The 15,870-nt window shown below is 29.5% G+C and overlaps 2 protein-coding genes across 2 annotated transcripts in view; one reads left to right on the forward strand and one right to left on the reverse strand.

Moving 5' to 3' along the window:
- LOC107437267 (synaptic vesicular amine transporter-like) overlaps positions 1-2,179 on the reverse strand; it is a 95,898-nt gene extending 93,719 nt beyond the window's left edge. Inside the window, exon 1 of the mRNA XM_087152331.1 lies at positions 1,563-2,179. The gene's annotated coding sequence lies outside the window, so the exon portion shown is untranslated. The remainder of the gene's footprint in view (positions 1-1,562) is intronic.
- Positions 1-15,870, forward strand: part of LOC107436811 (LRP2-binding protein) — a 44,545-nt gene that overhangs the window by 14,891 nt on the left and 13,784 nt on the right. The window lies entirely within an intron of this gene.

Raw genomic sequence — 15,870 nt, forward strand, 5'->3', positions numbered from 1 at the left:
TTTCCGAATTTCCGAACATTGAAAATTATGCATAAATAATTGTAATAATAAAAGAGAATTAATGCTTTTATCTTTATCTAAGATTTCCATTGAAAGCAGAAAATTTATTTAGAAAAATATGATCATGATCCTTTTATGATTTTATCATCTACTGTTTCTTATTGACATTTTTTTAGATCTTTATTTGAATTTTATTATCTACTGTTTCTTATTGCTTTTCTTATTTATATCTTAATTTCAATTTTATCATCTACTGTTTCTGGCTGACATTTTTTATTTAGATCTCTGATTTTTAAAATTCTCCTTAACAACAGAGCAAAATATGATTTATTTTTACAATTTTTTATTTAATTGTGTTATTAATTTTTAACCCAATATAGTTTTTACAAGTTCCACTAAATCAGACAGATTTAAACTATTAGAGTATTGTAAATAATGTTATTGTTATAAACATAAAGGAAATTAATGTTCTCGTCCTAATTAAATAATTTTGTTACAACTTTACTTTTCTTTTGCACCGAAAAATTTTTTTGGAACAAAAACTTCTTAACTCTGCATGATATTATAGCAAATTTTTCTATTTTATAGTCTTTTTGCTATTCGCATTTTTTTATTTAAAGGATTTTAATATTAATTCTCTGATTTTTACATTCTCTTTAATTGCTTTGCAAGATATGATTTCTTTTAATGTTTTTATAATTTAGGTATATTATCAATTTTTAAAGTTAACTTACCTATATAGTTTTCACGATTTCCCCCAAATTAGACACATTTAAACTTTTAGAATACTGTAAATAATGTATTTGTTATAAAAATAAAGGGAAATCAATATTTTTGTCTTAATTATTTATTTTGTCTTCCTTTACAGTAGAAAATTTATTTTGGTAAATACATTCATTTTTTGGTAAATTATATTATAATAATTTTTCAGTTTTATCATCTATTCTTTTTTATCTACATTTTTTCTTTTAATCTTTTTTTATTTTAATCTTTTCCTTACAATAGTTCTCTGTTTTTAAATTCTTCTTAATTACATTGCAAAATGTGATTTCATTTTACGCTTTCTTTATTTAGTTTTATTATTAATTTTTGAAGATAACTTACCGATATAGTTTTCAGAGGTTTCACTAAATTAGGCAGATTTAAACTTTATTATAAATAATGTAATTGTTTGACACATTAAGAAAATTAACGTTTTTGTCTGAACAAATTAATTTTTTTCTCAATGTTGTCCTTTTTTACAACAGAAAATCTATTTTGGTAAATATATTTTTGGTTTTATACTTTATTTACACGATTCTTCTTAACTTTAACTATTTTTTTTCTTATTCGATCTTTCTCTTTTTTAACCTGAAACCTTCGGTTTTTGTCTTCTCCTTAAATATATAGCAAAATATTATTTACTTTCCTTTTGATTACTGTTGTTTACAATTTTCGTAGACATAATCAAACTCATCCATAAAATTTTCATAGTTACTTGTAAGCTAAATCATGCAGGTTTTAACCACCAAGTACTGTAAATAATATAAAAATCATGCATATTCAAAAGTATTTTATCCTACCTCTTAGAAGAAGTGCCAAAACTACTTTTTTTTAATTCTTATTCTACGAATTCTTCAACAACGCACTTTTTTGACTGAACCTGTTGAACAATTTTTAATGAAAAATACTTTTTAAACTAAGTTTTATCTTCAACACCTTTAAAAATAAAAAAAATTATCAATTTTAAATTCAAAACAAAAATTCTGCATAAATGCTCGCTTATTATTTTTTTTTATCAAATGATAGCGGGTACACGCTATCGTCTGCCTTACTAAAGACCCCTTATCGTAGATTATTCAGCAAGGCCTGCGCGCCTTGAGGTGAAGTGCACTTGCGCTAACAAGTGGTCGATGGTGGCGCCACCAAAGAGAAAGAATTTTGGAGTTTTAGAGTGAGAACTTAAATTAGTTGGAGCGCTCATCTTTAATCGAGTTTGTGTTTTATCATTATTTTTCTGCCATTAATTATGGGGATGCACTTTAAGGTTACTCAACAAAATTTTCGTATGCATATTTTCTATTAGAAATAAGAAAAAAGACAAGTTGAAATATTGTTTTATTAATATGGTTAAATTGTTGAAAGATGAAAGGTGACGGAGAGGATTTAATAAAAAAAGAAATATGAATTTATCAGTAAAGTTTTCTAAATCAAGTTTTTCACTTGTTATTCTAGTTTTTGATTATGCTTATATGAAGGAATATAAAAAGAGCTTAAGCCTGTTTTTTAATCATTTTAATTTTAATTATTTTTATTTTAATTATTTTAATTTTAATTATTTTAATTTTAATTATTTTAATTTTAATTATTTTAATTTTAATTATTTTAATTTTAATTATTTTAATTTCAATTATTTTAATTTTAATTATTGGTAACATCTAAAGTTATTAGCTATTATTTTAGATATTAATTGCTTTTTAAATATTAATTTTATCTACTTATTTTCAAACTTTTTATTTTGATAAAAAGTATTTAAAAATTGTTCATCAAAATATTTCTATAATTACATTTTGTTAAAAATCAGAAAAAGATGAGAAAAAATATTGCTTTATGATTAAAGTACGAAAGGATAAAAGCTGATGGAGAAGATTTAATAGTAAAAAAAGGAAATATGAGCATATAAATTAAATTTTCTGAGTCAAATTCGTTGCATATTATTCTAGTTTTCGAATAGGCTTATACAAAGGAATATAAAACAAGCTCAAGCCTGTTTTTTTTAATTATTTTTAGTTAAGTGATTGGTAGCATTTAAAATTATTAGCTTTTATTTTATCTTTTTTTTGCTTAAACTTCAATTTTTATCCATTTATTTTCAAACTTTTTTTTGGTAAAAAAATATTTCAAAATTGCTCATCAAAATATTTCTATAATTACATTTTGTTAAAAATCAGAAAAAGATGAGAAAAAATATTGCTTTATGATTAAAGTACGAAAGGATAAAAGCTGATGGAGAAGATTTAATAGTAAAAAAAGGAAATATGAGCATATAAATTAAATTTCCTGAGTTAAATTCGTTGCATATTATTCTAGTTTTCGAATGGGCTTATACAAAGGAATGTAAAACAAGCTTAAGCCTGTTTTTTTAATTATTTTTAGTTAAGTGATTGGTAGCATTTAAAATTATTAGCTTTTATTTTATCTTTTTTTTGCTTTAACTTCAATTTTTATCCATTTATTTTCAAACTTTTTTTTGGTAAAAAAATATTTCAAAATTGCTCATCAAAATATTTCTATAATTACATTCTGCAAAAAATCAGAAAAAGAGCCTTAAAATTATTGTTTTATGGTTAAAGTGTGGAAGAATAAAAGCTGTGTGGATTTAAAAAAAGGAATCTAAATATGTATGTAGACATTTTTAATACAGTTTTTTATTAATTAATTTAAAAAAAAGTATGAATACTTCAGCAGAAATAATTATTTTTTAACCATTTAATTTTGTTATGCTTTGATTTCTTAATTTAAAAACAATAAGTAGGATTTTCTGTCTATGTTTTTAATAATCATTATTTTAGTTTTTAATAATGAGTATTATTTTGTTACTCTTTATTTCATATTTAATTACTATTTTTAGTTGTTTATTTCTGATGTGAATAATGATTTATTAGTTACACTTCAAAATATTTGTGTACTAATGTTTCGTTAAAAAGAAGAAAAAGATTTGTCGAAATATTCTTGTATTTTTTTTTTTTCTTTAATCATTTGTGCGCCAGCAATTTCATGAAAGCATTTTCTTAAGGTTACTCAACAAAACTTTCACATGCTTATATTTCGTTAGAAAAAATATAAATTATAATATCGTTTTATTGAGTCGTGGTGGCTCAGGGGATAGAGCGTTCCCCTTCCTATGAAGTGAACCGGATTTGAATTCCAGTGATAGCTGGTCAATATGAATTCCGCACCCGGTTCGCACCGACCACAGTGCTGTCGTAAAATATATTCAGTGCTAAACGTATCATGGGTTAGAGCCCCCTTGCTGTCAGGCTAACCGTGAGAGGGGTTTGTCATTTCTTTTCTATGCAAAGCAAATGTGGGTTAGTTCTATCAAAATCTCCTCCGCGAAGGCAAATTTCTCCCAATACATGATCCAAGAGTTCTTTTGTCTTGTGGATTGGGTTCAAAATTTTAAGGGTACGGAATTGAACATTAGTAGTAGCAAATCCAAATTGGGTTGGTTTCTCAACGCCGATAATGAAATAAAAAATCTTCGAAAATAATAAATTTAAAGAGGAATGAATAATTACTATTAATTTTCAAATAAAATTGTTTAAAAAAAAGAATTTTGCAATATTTCAATAAATTTTGAAATCATCCAATTAACTTCAGGATAAAAGCATTTTACTCAATTATTCAGAGAGCGTTTGAATTAAATTCGTTATCATCTTAAACTAACAGAACTGGAAAAATCAAATAAAAAGCTTTTAATTGCTCATTTTACCTAAGTGCTCTCTGAGTAATTTAATTACTTGCATTGCCGATGTAACATTTACTTGTATTTAATTTATTTCCGCCGTAATTTATGTATGCTTCAAACATTATATTAGTATTATATCTTATCTGAGACATATTGTAATCTCTTGAACACAAAAAGTACATTTACTTCATGATATAAATGTACTTTTTGTGCTTAAACCCTTATATTAGTACAACTTTATCTTAGTCATAATGATATTTTTGTGAACTCAAAAAGCACACTTATTTCATGACAGAAAAGTACTTTTTGTGCTTCAACTCTTATATTTTAGTATTATCTTATCTAAAACATAAAGGTATTTTTTGAACGCAAAACACTTATTTCACGATATACATGCACTTTCAATGCTTCAAAACTTATATTAGTACCATAACTTATATATGTATAAGTTATAGTATATTATAACTTATATATATATAAGTATACTATAACTTATAATAAGTATATATTAGTTTACATAAGTATATAAGTTATAAAGTAACTTTTAAACTTATTTATAAGTTACTATGTAACTTATGATAATTATATAGTAACTTATTTAAGTACTATAAGGGCTAACTTTATATTAGTACTACTTTATCTGAAACATAATGGTTTTTTTTTTAAAATAAAGAGTACACTTATTTCATGACATAAGTGTACTTTTTTGGATTCAGCCCTTATATTAATACTCCTTTATCTGAGACATATTGGTATTTTTGAAAACAAAAAGTACACCTATTCCATGATATAAGTATACTTTTTGTACTTCAATCCATATATTAATACTACTTTATATGAGGCATAATGGTAATTATTGAAGAAAAAATGTACACTTATTTCATAACTAGTCACATTTAAAAGAAAAGTGGTGGTGTTAAATCCATGATTAAGAGCAGTTGAAAATTTCAAGTTTTAATTACCATTCCATTTTTAATACATTATGTCTTGAGTGATTAAAATAATTATATATTACTTATTCAAATAAATATTTTAAGATAAACTGAATCATGTTATGTATTATTAATTCTCCCTGTCGTAGCAATCGCAGTGAGTTTTAAAATTGGTCAACAAAATTTTCAAGTTTGGCTAACACATTTACACGTTTCAAAATGAAATTCAACCAATTCAATTGTTAACATGCTCTGGTAGACCAAATATCTCGTTTAACCCAAAAAAAGAGGAAACAAATCAATCAGCCCCTCCGCTACCGACCGAATTCAACTGTCAAAGAGGGAGAGACTGGTGTGAAAATTCTAGATATGCCTTCAATCCTCCTTATTTAATTTTCTCAATTAAACTGATGGATCGGGATAGACTGGTTGGCAGGGTGCTGGACTCACATTCGTGTAAACGGGACTTCGAATCCAGCCGACCGAGAACTCCCCATGCAGTAAATGGTGACTGGTGCACGTTAAATCTGTCGAATCATAAAGTCCTTTATGTTACCATAACAAATCATAACTCTGGCGGTACTAAACTGGAGATTGATCAATCTCTGGTTCAAGCTAAAACTACGATCTATGGATGAATGAATGGATGCATGAATGTGTTCGCCCTATGAACTGACGTGGATAATGGGTGTGGCAGAAGTCGAATTCTTGGCTATAGATGGCGTCACTGGAAAACAAGAACAATCGCCCCCCCCCCCTCTGTCTTAATAGCCGACTACTACAACAATAACAATTAAACTGATGTCGGATGTTTACTCTATTTGGAAAAATATTTCGATACATGTAAAATAAAAGGTCACCACCCAATCACGGTTTGAGATATAATAATTCCGGTATTTTAAATTCTCTGCTCATTTTTTTTCTGACATACCAATACAATTCTGAAATGGGATACCTACAAGTGACGTAGTATGAGTACCTAAATTCTGATTGGTTCTTGAAACGTGGTATTTGTTTACGTTAGCAAATGTTCTTTCCATATTATTTCGAGCAAGCACAACCTATCAAATATGAATTCTCTTAAGTGATACATTCCATATTATTTAGCAAAGCTTTTAATTCTTTCACAATTGATTTCTCACTTAACACAAGGACTGGCACGAAGTCATGTAAAACATAAGCAAACTAATCATGCATCGAAGTTGCCTGGCACACAAAACAAAAATATATCACTGTTACAATAAAATGCATAAACAAGTAATAACTGTAAGTTAATTAAAAGATGTAGACAAGAAAGAATTATATTTCAACAAATTCGATAAGTGATACGGCGCATTATTTTATTGCTTTAAAGTTTTGAGGAAAAATTCATAGAAATTCAAAAAATTATCAAGTTGGTGCCAATTTGAGCGGATTGGTTCTTTGTTCGAAAACATTTTTCTAAATGATAGCAACATTTATTTTTAACGTTTAATTCTTAAATTTAAAAATTATGACTAAGATTGTTTTCCTTATTATGACATATTAATAATCCAAACATATCTATGTATAAAATATATTAGTTAGGCAATGATGTTTTTAAGTGTTGATAAAGTAGCTTAATTTACATGAAATTTAGTTTTTTTCTGAACGCTCCATTGCCATATCAAATGTTGCTTTTTTGTGAATAATATGCTATTTTATTAACTGCTGTGAGTTTGTAACAGTTACTCATGATTGTTAGTTCCAGCTTAGCCTATCTGAAGCCAGCGCCGCCTGCGCTTATTATGAAAATGGTGCACAAAGTCAATAATGAGAAAAACCACAGTTTTGTGAAAATGAAAAAGGTTTTTTAATATTTAAAAATTTACTCCTATGCTGTATATCTCGGATTAAAGAAATTTGCAAAAACTGAAAATAGGGCAGTTATTTTGTTAATTTTCGTGTAGGCGGAAAATGTCGCAAATTTGCGATTTTTAGAGATGTTTAATACATTTTTAAATATTTAAGTTTTTTGTCTGTTCTAAAGCCTGGATAATTTTTCACGGCGAAATAATAAACATCTATGTATATATATTTCTCTTACACGGCGACAAAAAAGAATGCCTCATTGCAACTCCCCGAATGGCAACGCTGGAAAATCGACCAATGATTGCCGCTGAAAATGTCACCTGCCAAATCTAGCTGAGGGTACTGCTTCCACCATCGAGCCTAAGAAATAAACTTAAAAAGATCACACAAAAACTTTGGCAAGCATACTGGGACGAAAATGAAAAAGGCTATACAACAAAATCATACTATCCTAAAGTAGACACAGACCGACTCATAGGCCATCCAGCAGCAATACAATTCCTTACTGGACAGGGCTTCTTCCCCTCATTCTTACACAGGATGCAGCGAATAAACACAGACACATGCCCATGCGATGACACAGGTACCCCAAGTCACTACCTACATGACTGCCCACTAACTGAATCGTACCACCTCAAAAAACCCAATGAACAAGCCAGAACGATATTTGCAGACAGTTTCAAAAACAAGCATATTATGCAAAAACAAATAAATATTCTAGCTATAACCAGGAACATCACAGACAATATGTCATAAACCTAATAATAACTTTGTAAAAATACTGGCAGCAAATACAATTGCGAGGTGTCAGGACTCCAAGCAAACCATTGCTGCAGCATAAAAACACACTCTGGCTGATCACCACGCACGCCACACCACTGACCCTGCTCCCAGTCCCCGGGGACAGACAGTGAGTCCGGAGCTTTTCAGCTACCCGTGATGGCCATTTATGTTAAATGTAAAAAAAAAAAAAAAAAAATAAATAAATAAATTTTAAAAAAATAAATAAAAAAAATTAAATAAATAAATAAATAAATAAAATACCTGTGACGTGACTAGCTATTTTATATTGTACTGTTATTGTCGATGTCCATCCTTTGAGTCTGTAATGTAACGCTGCTAGTTTATCTATGTAAAATTAAATTGTCGCTACTAGGCCGGGATAGCCTGGTCAGTGGAATGCCGGGCCCATGTCCAAGAGTTCGAGGGTTCGGTCCCCGCCGGTCGAAGACTCCCCGTGTAGTAAATGGTGACTGATGCACGTTAAATCTGTCGAGTCTCAAAGTCCTCCATGTTCCCATAACAAATCAATACCTCTGGGGGTACCGATCCAGGAGTTTCCTTGTCTTCTGGATTGGTTCAAAATTACAAGGCTACGGCGTTGAACATTAGTAGTCGTAAGCTCAAAAATTGGGTCGACTGTTCAACGGCGGTCATAAAATAAAATAAAATCTAGCTGAGGTGGCTCAACATATAGCGCTTTTAAAAACGGAAACTGAAATAATCATTCAGCTGCGGCAATCTCATACTATTAAGCTAGGCAGAAGTGAGTAGTCTTTGTCGATAGATCTCTATTTTAGTATTTTGTCGAAAGCGCTTTTTTTCACGAATTTATTTGACGATTTTTGATTTATATCACGAATTATACTATAGCACATTTATAATAGGTTAAACGAATTACATGTCATCTATTTGAATTCAAATTTATTTTAATGACTTAGTATTTAGTAGAATTTTGTGCATTTGCAATGTACCTAAGTTAGTAGCGAGCGAAGCGATCTTGGTTTGCGAAGCAAAACGTATAAGATTGCGTAGCAATTTTCGGGGGTTGGCGAGCGTTAGCGAGCAGAGGGCGCACCCCTCTGGAATTTTTAAATTATCACTTTGCCTCAAGTGTAAGTCACTTAAACTGTGGCTTTTTTTTATTTTCTATGGCGACAGAGCTTCGGAAAAACATGTTAATATCTTAAATCTTATTATTCTACCACTAAGTAAAATCTTTCCCAATGATCGAACATTTCAAAGGCTAAGTTTTTCTAGAATATATTTAAAAAAAATTTCTTTTTTAAAAAAAGAAGAAATATGCGAATTACCAATATTAATTACCAAACGCCTAATCCTTTTGCTCGGTTTCGATTACCATTGTGATTTATTTTGTAATATTTTAAAAACTTTAATTTTCGGTTACTATAAAAACTTCTTACCTGTTTTTCGCCAAAAAGTTCATACAGAACAAGTACAGAAACTCAATTCCTAAAATGTTTCACAATTTTGTATTCATTATTTTTTATTACCCGTTCTTCACTCGATTTGAATAAAAAGAAGTAGAGAATCAATAATTCAGTACTGAGAAACACTTCGAAATCATGATCAAATGCATATACCGACACAATTAAGGAGCTTTATGGAAGAACCAGGTAAGGGATATTTTTAGGGAAATTAATGAATCAGCGAAAATTACATTAAATGGTTGCATCAATGTGGATATGTTTATTTGAGTTTTTGTTTTGTGTTCACTTTTATTTTAACATAAATAATCCACATTATTTTTCAGTATGTATGCTTTATTTTTATTTAAAATTAGGCATTAGTAAATAAAATAAAGCAAAGAATTATTAGTGTTGCGTTCATATAAATTAGTAAAAAAAAGTTAGGATAACAAAATTTCATTCGTTCTGAAAATGTCACTTACCTGATTTTGCTCTAAGTTTTTCAACTAATATAATTAAAATAGTTTTTAAAATAGTTTTTTAAATTTAATATTATTTGTTGCACTTTTCGGTGGTTTTACGTTGAAAAAGTAAACACAAAACTCTTTTTTGTAGTTCATCCCATTAGAATGAAGATCGAATGCATTTAGCATCACTTGACTTTACGCTATTGCTAGTGGTCAACTGATGGTAGTCCAAATTTATTTCATCAAGTAATTTTTTCCGGAACATATCCTTTTCGAGTGGCAGTAAAGCACTTAGTTCCAAAGTTTCGGTATTAAAACTGTTTAGTATTGGTTCAGGTTTAATAACCACAAAATATACTAAGATAAAATTTTATAACTATATTAATATATTTGGTACTTATTAAATAACCCTCTAATATTTAAGTTTTGTATGAAATACATTTATTTGTCAGTAGCAGCCAGCTAAAACCATTTTAAAAAAAATTGAATTCTTATTAGAATTTGATATGGATTTTGAAGCATGATCCTTTCTCTATCTGACAATTAATATTGGAAAAATATTTTCTGAAACTTCGAAAAACCCGTTGTGGAATTCTTATCAAAACTGCATCAATTACCTCAATACTAGTAATACATTGTATTACAGTCCGGAGAACATATTAATTAAGCTTCATCTGTGAATGGCGATTTTCTACGGTTTCCATAAACGAATTTCCCATCTACCTTTTCTGTATAAACTTTGCTTTTTAGCAGATAGTTTATTTAATTTTATTTCAATTAATACATAGTATCAATATTAAGCAAGTATTAGTGTCAATAATAACATGGAAATTTTTTACTGTTCCACAAAACTACGAAATATCTTCTCTCCATTAATTTTGTTTTTTAGTACATAAGTTCTTTTTAATTTCAATTAATACAAATTACTAACATTAAATTGCATCATTGCCCTCAATGATAATATGACAATTTTTTACGGTTCTTCAAGACAAATAAATTCATCACTTTTGCTTTCTAGTACGTAGTTTAGTTTCTTTTATTTCACTATGCATATAATACCTGTATACGTATATAATATATATATAATTATTTGTGCTTTATTCACTTTGTTTCGCTTTATTCATTATGCATTAGTTCATTTGATAGAATCGTAATAACAAACTAATAGTTCACTTATATCCAACATAATTCGTAACCGAAGCAATTCGTTCTTAACACGTGCAATAAAAAGAAAAAATATTACACTTCCATTTTTTATCAAAAACAAATATTAAAGAAAAACGACGAAAACGTACCTTCAGTTAAAGTCAAAAATATGATTTGCAATCTTGAAACCTTTTTTTTCACGCCCAACTGCATCATTGCTTAAAATTCCAGAATACAGAAAAATATTTTTCAGGAAAGTAGACAAATTGTTTTTCAACATAAAACTTTTTATATTAAAGTTTATATTTGCAAAGTTTGCATTGTTTAATGTTAAAATGATCGGTTCTTGTTTCGATATCCTGCGTTTGCACCATCGAATGGAATAAAATTTTGAAATTTATTGAACCAGAATATCACTCAAGCCTTAATACGGTGCCAAATTGAACCATGTTATCAAACCTTTTAACATAATAACACAATACTAAGTTTGAAGAAAAGCTGTCCAGGTCGTAAAAATATAAACTGTAGCATTTTAAGACATCATTGCTGAAAATGAATACTTCTAAAAGCCTTTGTTCTTTCATGATTTTAATTAAACAAGCAAACGAAAGCATAATAACTAACCAATAAAATTTTTCCGAGTGTACAGTCAAAAAACTCCAAAGAGCATGCAGTTAAATAAATGCACAGGGCAACTATAAAAATATTGCCCTCTCGCCATGAAGGGAATTACTTATACATTGATATTATAGACTACCCAGTACAGGAAGGAGGCAGTTGGCGACTCAGATACAACTTTGAATTATATAGACTCTATGGACAGCCACAGATCGTGCAGGTCATCCGAAGCAATAGATTAAGATGGCTTGGCCATATCTGGAGATGTCCAGAAAATAATGCAGTCCCAATCGCCACATTTAAAAATCCTTCGGGATCTCGGGCTAGAGGAAGACCTCCAACTAGATGGCTAGATGACACTGCTAAAGATCTGAAAGTATTGATAATAAACAACTGGATAAAAGTCGGAGGCGTTGGAGGCTACGTGTGGTTGAGGCAGCCAAGGCCAGTGAGGGGCTGTCGTGCTGAAGAAGAAGAAGAAGACGAAGATTATAGACTACTCAAAACAGTGACAAGATTTCAAGACGTGACTATTACATAATTTCAGACACCCTCTATTTACCTTAGAAGGATCACGTGGTTTTGGAGAGCGTTGTTAGTAAACTTCTATAAGTCCCACTTGCACACATGGTTCTCAACACAACGGTTACATTTCACAGGAAGCATATTCCATAGCTTATGAAAGATGCAGAAAATCTGCACCATATTATGACTCGACGTAAAAATAATATAGCTCAACTTAGCTGCTTTTCCTAGAGTGTGATTTACAAAGAAAGAGACATTTTGCAATCAGCCTTATCTTTAACAGACAAAATCCTGAAAGTTGGTTTTTTAAGGCTTTATTTCTGACTATTGAAACAATTGTAAATGGATCAAAGTATGAAAAAATATACATATCAGAAAGTAGTTTTTGCCAAATTACCCTGAAATATTATAAATTGAACTATGGATTTGTAGACTCCTCTGGTATTTCTGGTGATTTGGATTCATCTATTGTTATACTGGCGTTCGTAGAATCCTCCATTTTTGAAAAAAGTTCTCTTCGGATTTCATGCAATTTCTCTACAAACAGTCTTATCATCTTATCAATAGTCACAACATACACATTAATAAATTTGGTTGAAAGCGATTCTGTGGCGCCCAAAAACCTCTCAAGAACAAATGACTCCATCAAATAAATGGCTTCCTTTACGGTATTATCTTCTGTCGCAATTTGTTGACTATTTTCTAAGTTTCTGGATTTTTTCTTGATCCCCTTTTCACCTTTTTCAATCGCCATTTTCAGTTTTTTGACCTCCATCTCCTTTTCGATTAACTTTGTCTCACAATGAAGAAGCTGGTTTATCCAATCGATTAATCGATCGTTGTTTTCAAATATTGTTTCCTTTAACTCTATATTTTCAGCGTGATGTTGCTCCACGTCAGATATCCAGATATCACGCTCGCTTTTTAGTTCTTTCAGAGGTTCTTCTGTACGTTGCACTCCTTCTAAATCTGATGCCATAGTTGTTACGGAAGGTATTTTCGCAGGGTCATTCTCAAAAGTGATATTAATTAGAAGTGGTGTGGGGTCTTCGAATTCTGACAAAATGGCGTCGTTTTCTTTTATGACCTCTTCCATTTCTTGATACTGAGAAAGAGTTGTTTTATGCTTAACTTCAATATTTTTCATATCTTTCAGAAAAAGATGGTGGCCGTTACGAGTAATTAATTTCTGCCGGTTTATGAATTCTTGGAATGCATTTTGCTGACTCGTGAGGGCTTCAAGAAGCATATTGTCGTCTTTTATCTTGATATCCATTTTCTTTAAATCTTCCTTTAACGAAACAGATTCTTCCAAGAGTTGTAAGTTTCTCGTCTTTGAACAATCCAGTTTGGAGCGTAGATGTAATTTTTCGTTCATGGCATTTCGAAGATCCCTGTCCACATCATGATACTTGTTCTGCATTTCTTGATTGTTCTTTTCATTCTGTAGAAGCTGGTTCAGTTGAAGTTGCAGCCTATCCGAATCTTCTTTCAATTCTTTATTCCGGATTTTCCAGTATTCGAATTTGCTTTTGATTTTGCAACAGTTTTCGTACAACCTAAATTTTTCTTGTTGGTTTGATGGTATTTCCAAGACTACATCCTGGATTTTGATTTTCTCGATATTTGAATTTTCGGTACAATGACACTCTGGCTGTTGTGGTTGCTCAGATAGACCATCTTCTAATTCTCGAATATGGAGTCGGACTTTGTCGATCTTTTGCCTAAGATAGATTGCTTCCTCTTCTTGTCCCTTAAATTCTTTTCTTTGCTCTATTCGTTCTAAGCTTGTCTCTGGGAATTCTCTCTCCATAACTTTATTTGCACGGAGCAGATCTCTTCGTAACATTCGGTTATGGTTTTCAGTGTCAAAAATTGAATACTTTAATTGTTTTATCCTTTCTCTCAATTCGTTTATAACTTTATTTTCTTGATTCTAAATATAAAAAAAATGTACTAATAATGTATGTTACCGGCAAAGTACGAAAATTACATAAAATGACGAAAATTGACCTGCACATTATAGAATAATGACGACTAATACTAATAGAATAATGGATTTTCTAAATTACTTAGGTATTATATGGTCCAAACGACAATTTGGCAAAACCCGATACATTTTAATTCCATATTCTTAATTAATGTAAATATGATTCATTAATACTAGGTGAAAGCAATTTCTTGGTACAACTAAAATGGTTCGGATTTTATTTTTAAAGTTAAGGGTCCCCTCCAAGTATAATCTTGCCTGGTCTTACATTTGATGCTATTTAAAGGAAAATGGATGTTTTTTGGTATATACTTGCCCAACATTTTGAACGCCGATGTTTTTCATAATCAGATATTAATAATAATGCATGCCCGACATTTCAAACACTCATGTTTTTTGTAATCAGATATTAATAACAACACTTGCCCGACATTTCCAACACCAAAGCCTTTCATAATCAGATATTATAATATCAGTCAGATAAACCAGCCAGTTAATTACATTTTGTGTAAAAAAATTATAAGATAAAAAAATCATACAAAATTTTATTTTTCTTCGAACCTCAATTTAGGAATATGTTTTCAAAAAAAAGAAAGTAAAGAAAAAATTGCACTCTGTATCTTTCTCCATGATTAGCATCCACTAAATAATACTTTGCTTAAAGAGTATTTGCCATTCCATACAATGTTTAGGAAAAGCATATATAATAATTCATACATAGCCTAAAAGCGCCAGATTCATTATCTTGATTTTAAAAGATATAATAGCTGCTCTTGGTTCGCTTATATAAAAGTTTGAAAAAGTCAAATAAAACCGCTAATGTTTTTGTTAAACGTTAGTTTTGAAGTTTCTTCTGGAAAATTTGCAAATTAATTAATTTGTCTTACTTCTTTATATTTAAAGAGCTGAATCAGTTAAAAAAAAGCAATTTATCCAATTGGTCTGTAAAAAAACCGCACTTCTTTTACATATTACTTGACTTTGATAAGAACGCGAAATTTATGAGAAACTCTACTGAATTAAGGATAAAGCATATTATTTTAAAATTTATTATTTCTTAGTCTAATTAAGAAAACTTCACTGCAATTTTTTTTAAACTGAATTATTTCTTATTACTAAATTATTTTTTACTAAATTGTTTTTTGGACGATTTTATAATTAAATTATAGAACTATTTGAAGAAATTATGAAACAATGATTTTAAAGCATGTTGTTCATACACCTTGCTCCGTAATAAATGTTTCGTTTTCATTAGTTTTTTTTTTAAATAAACAATACAATATAATAAGGAACTGAAAAAAAGTAAAGTTAAGACTCTTTTATTTCAAAAATAAAGCATAACCAACATACCTTTCTTACAAACATGTTCTATTTTTAGTTTGGATGAAGATGCCATGTGCAAAATGCTTTGAGTTTTATACTGGAGCGAAGATATGCTTACAACTCTATATATGCTAACGATGAAGGTTTTTTATAATAAGGATTAAAGTAAACAATTACTTCAACTTGCTCATTTGCTTGTTTACTAACTATGCATTGGGTTTATAAAAACACGTTTCGAAACAAGATCTTTTAAAAAAATTTCAAAACAGGGACGATATGCATAAATACTTTTTATAAAGTAATAAGCTAACCATATTATACTAACCATGATGCAAAGAATTGTTAGACCAAGTCAGTTTACATAACAAAATTCATTTAT

Source organism: Parasteatoda tepidariorum, chromosome 9, assembly GCF_982258835.1.
Source record: "Parasteatoda tepidariorum strain Cologne lab strain chromosome 9, Ptep-v5.0, whole genome shotgun sequence".
NCBI classification, from domain to species: domain Eukaryota; kingdom Metazoa; phylum Arthropoda; class Arachnida; order Araneae; family Theridiidae; genus Parasteatoda; species Parasteatoda tepidariorum.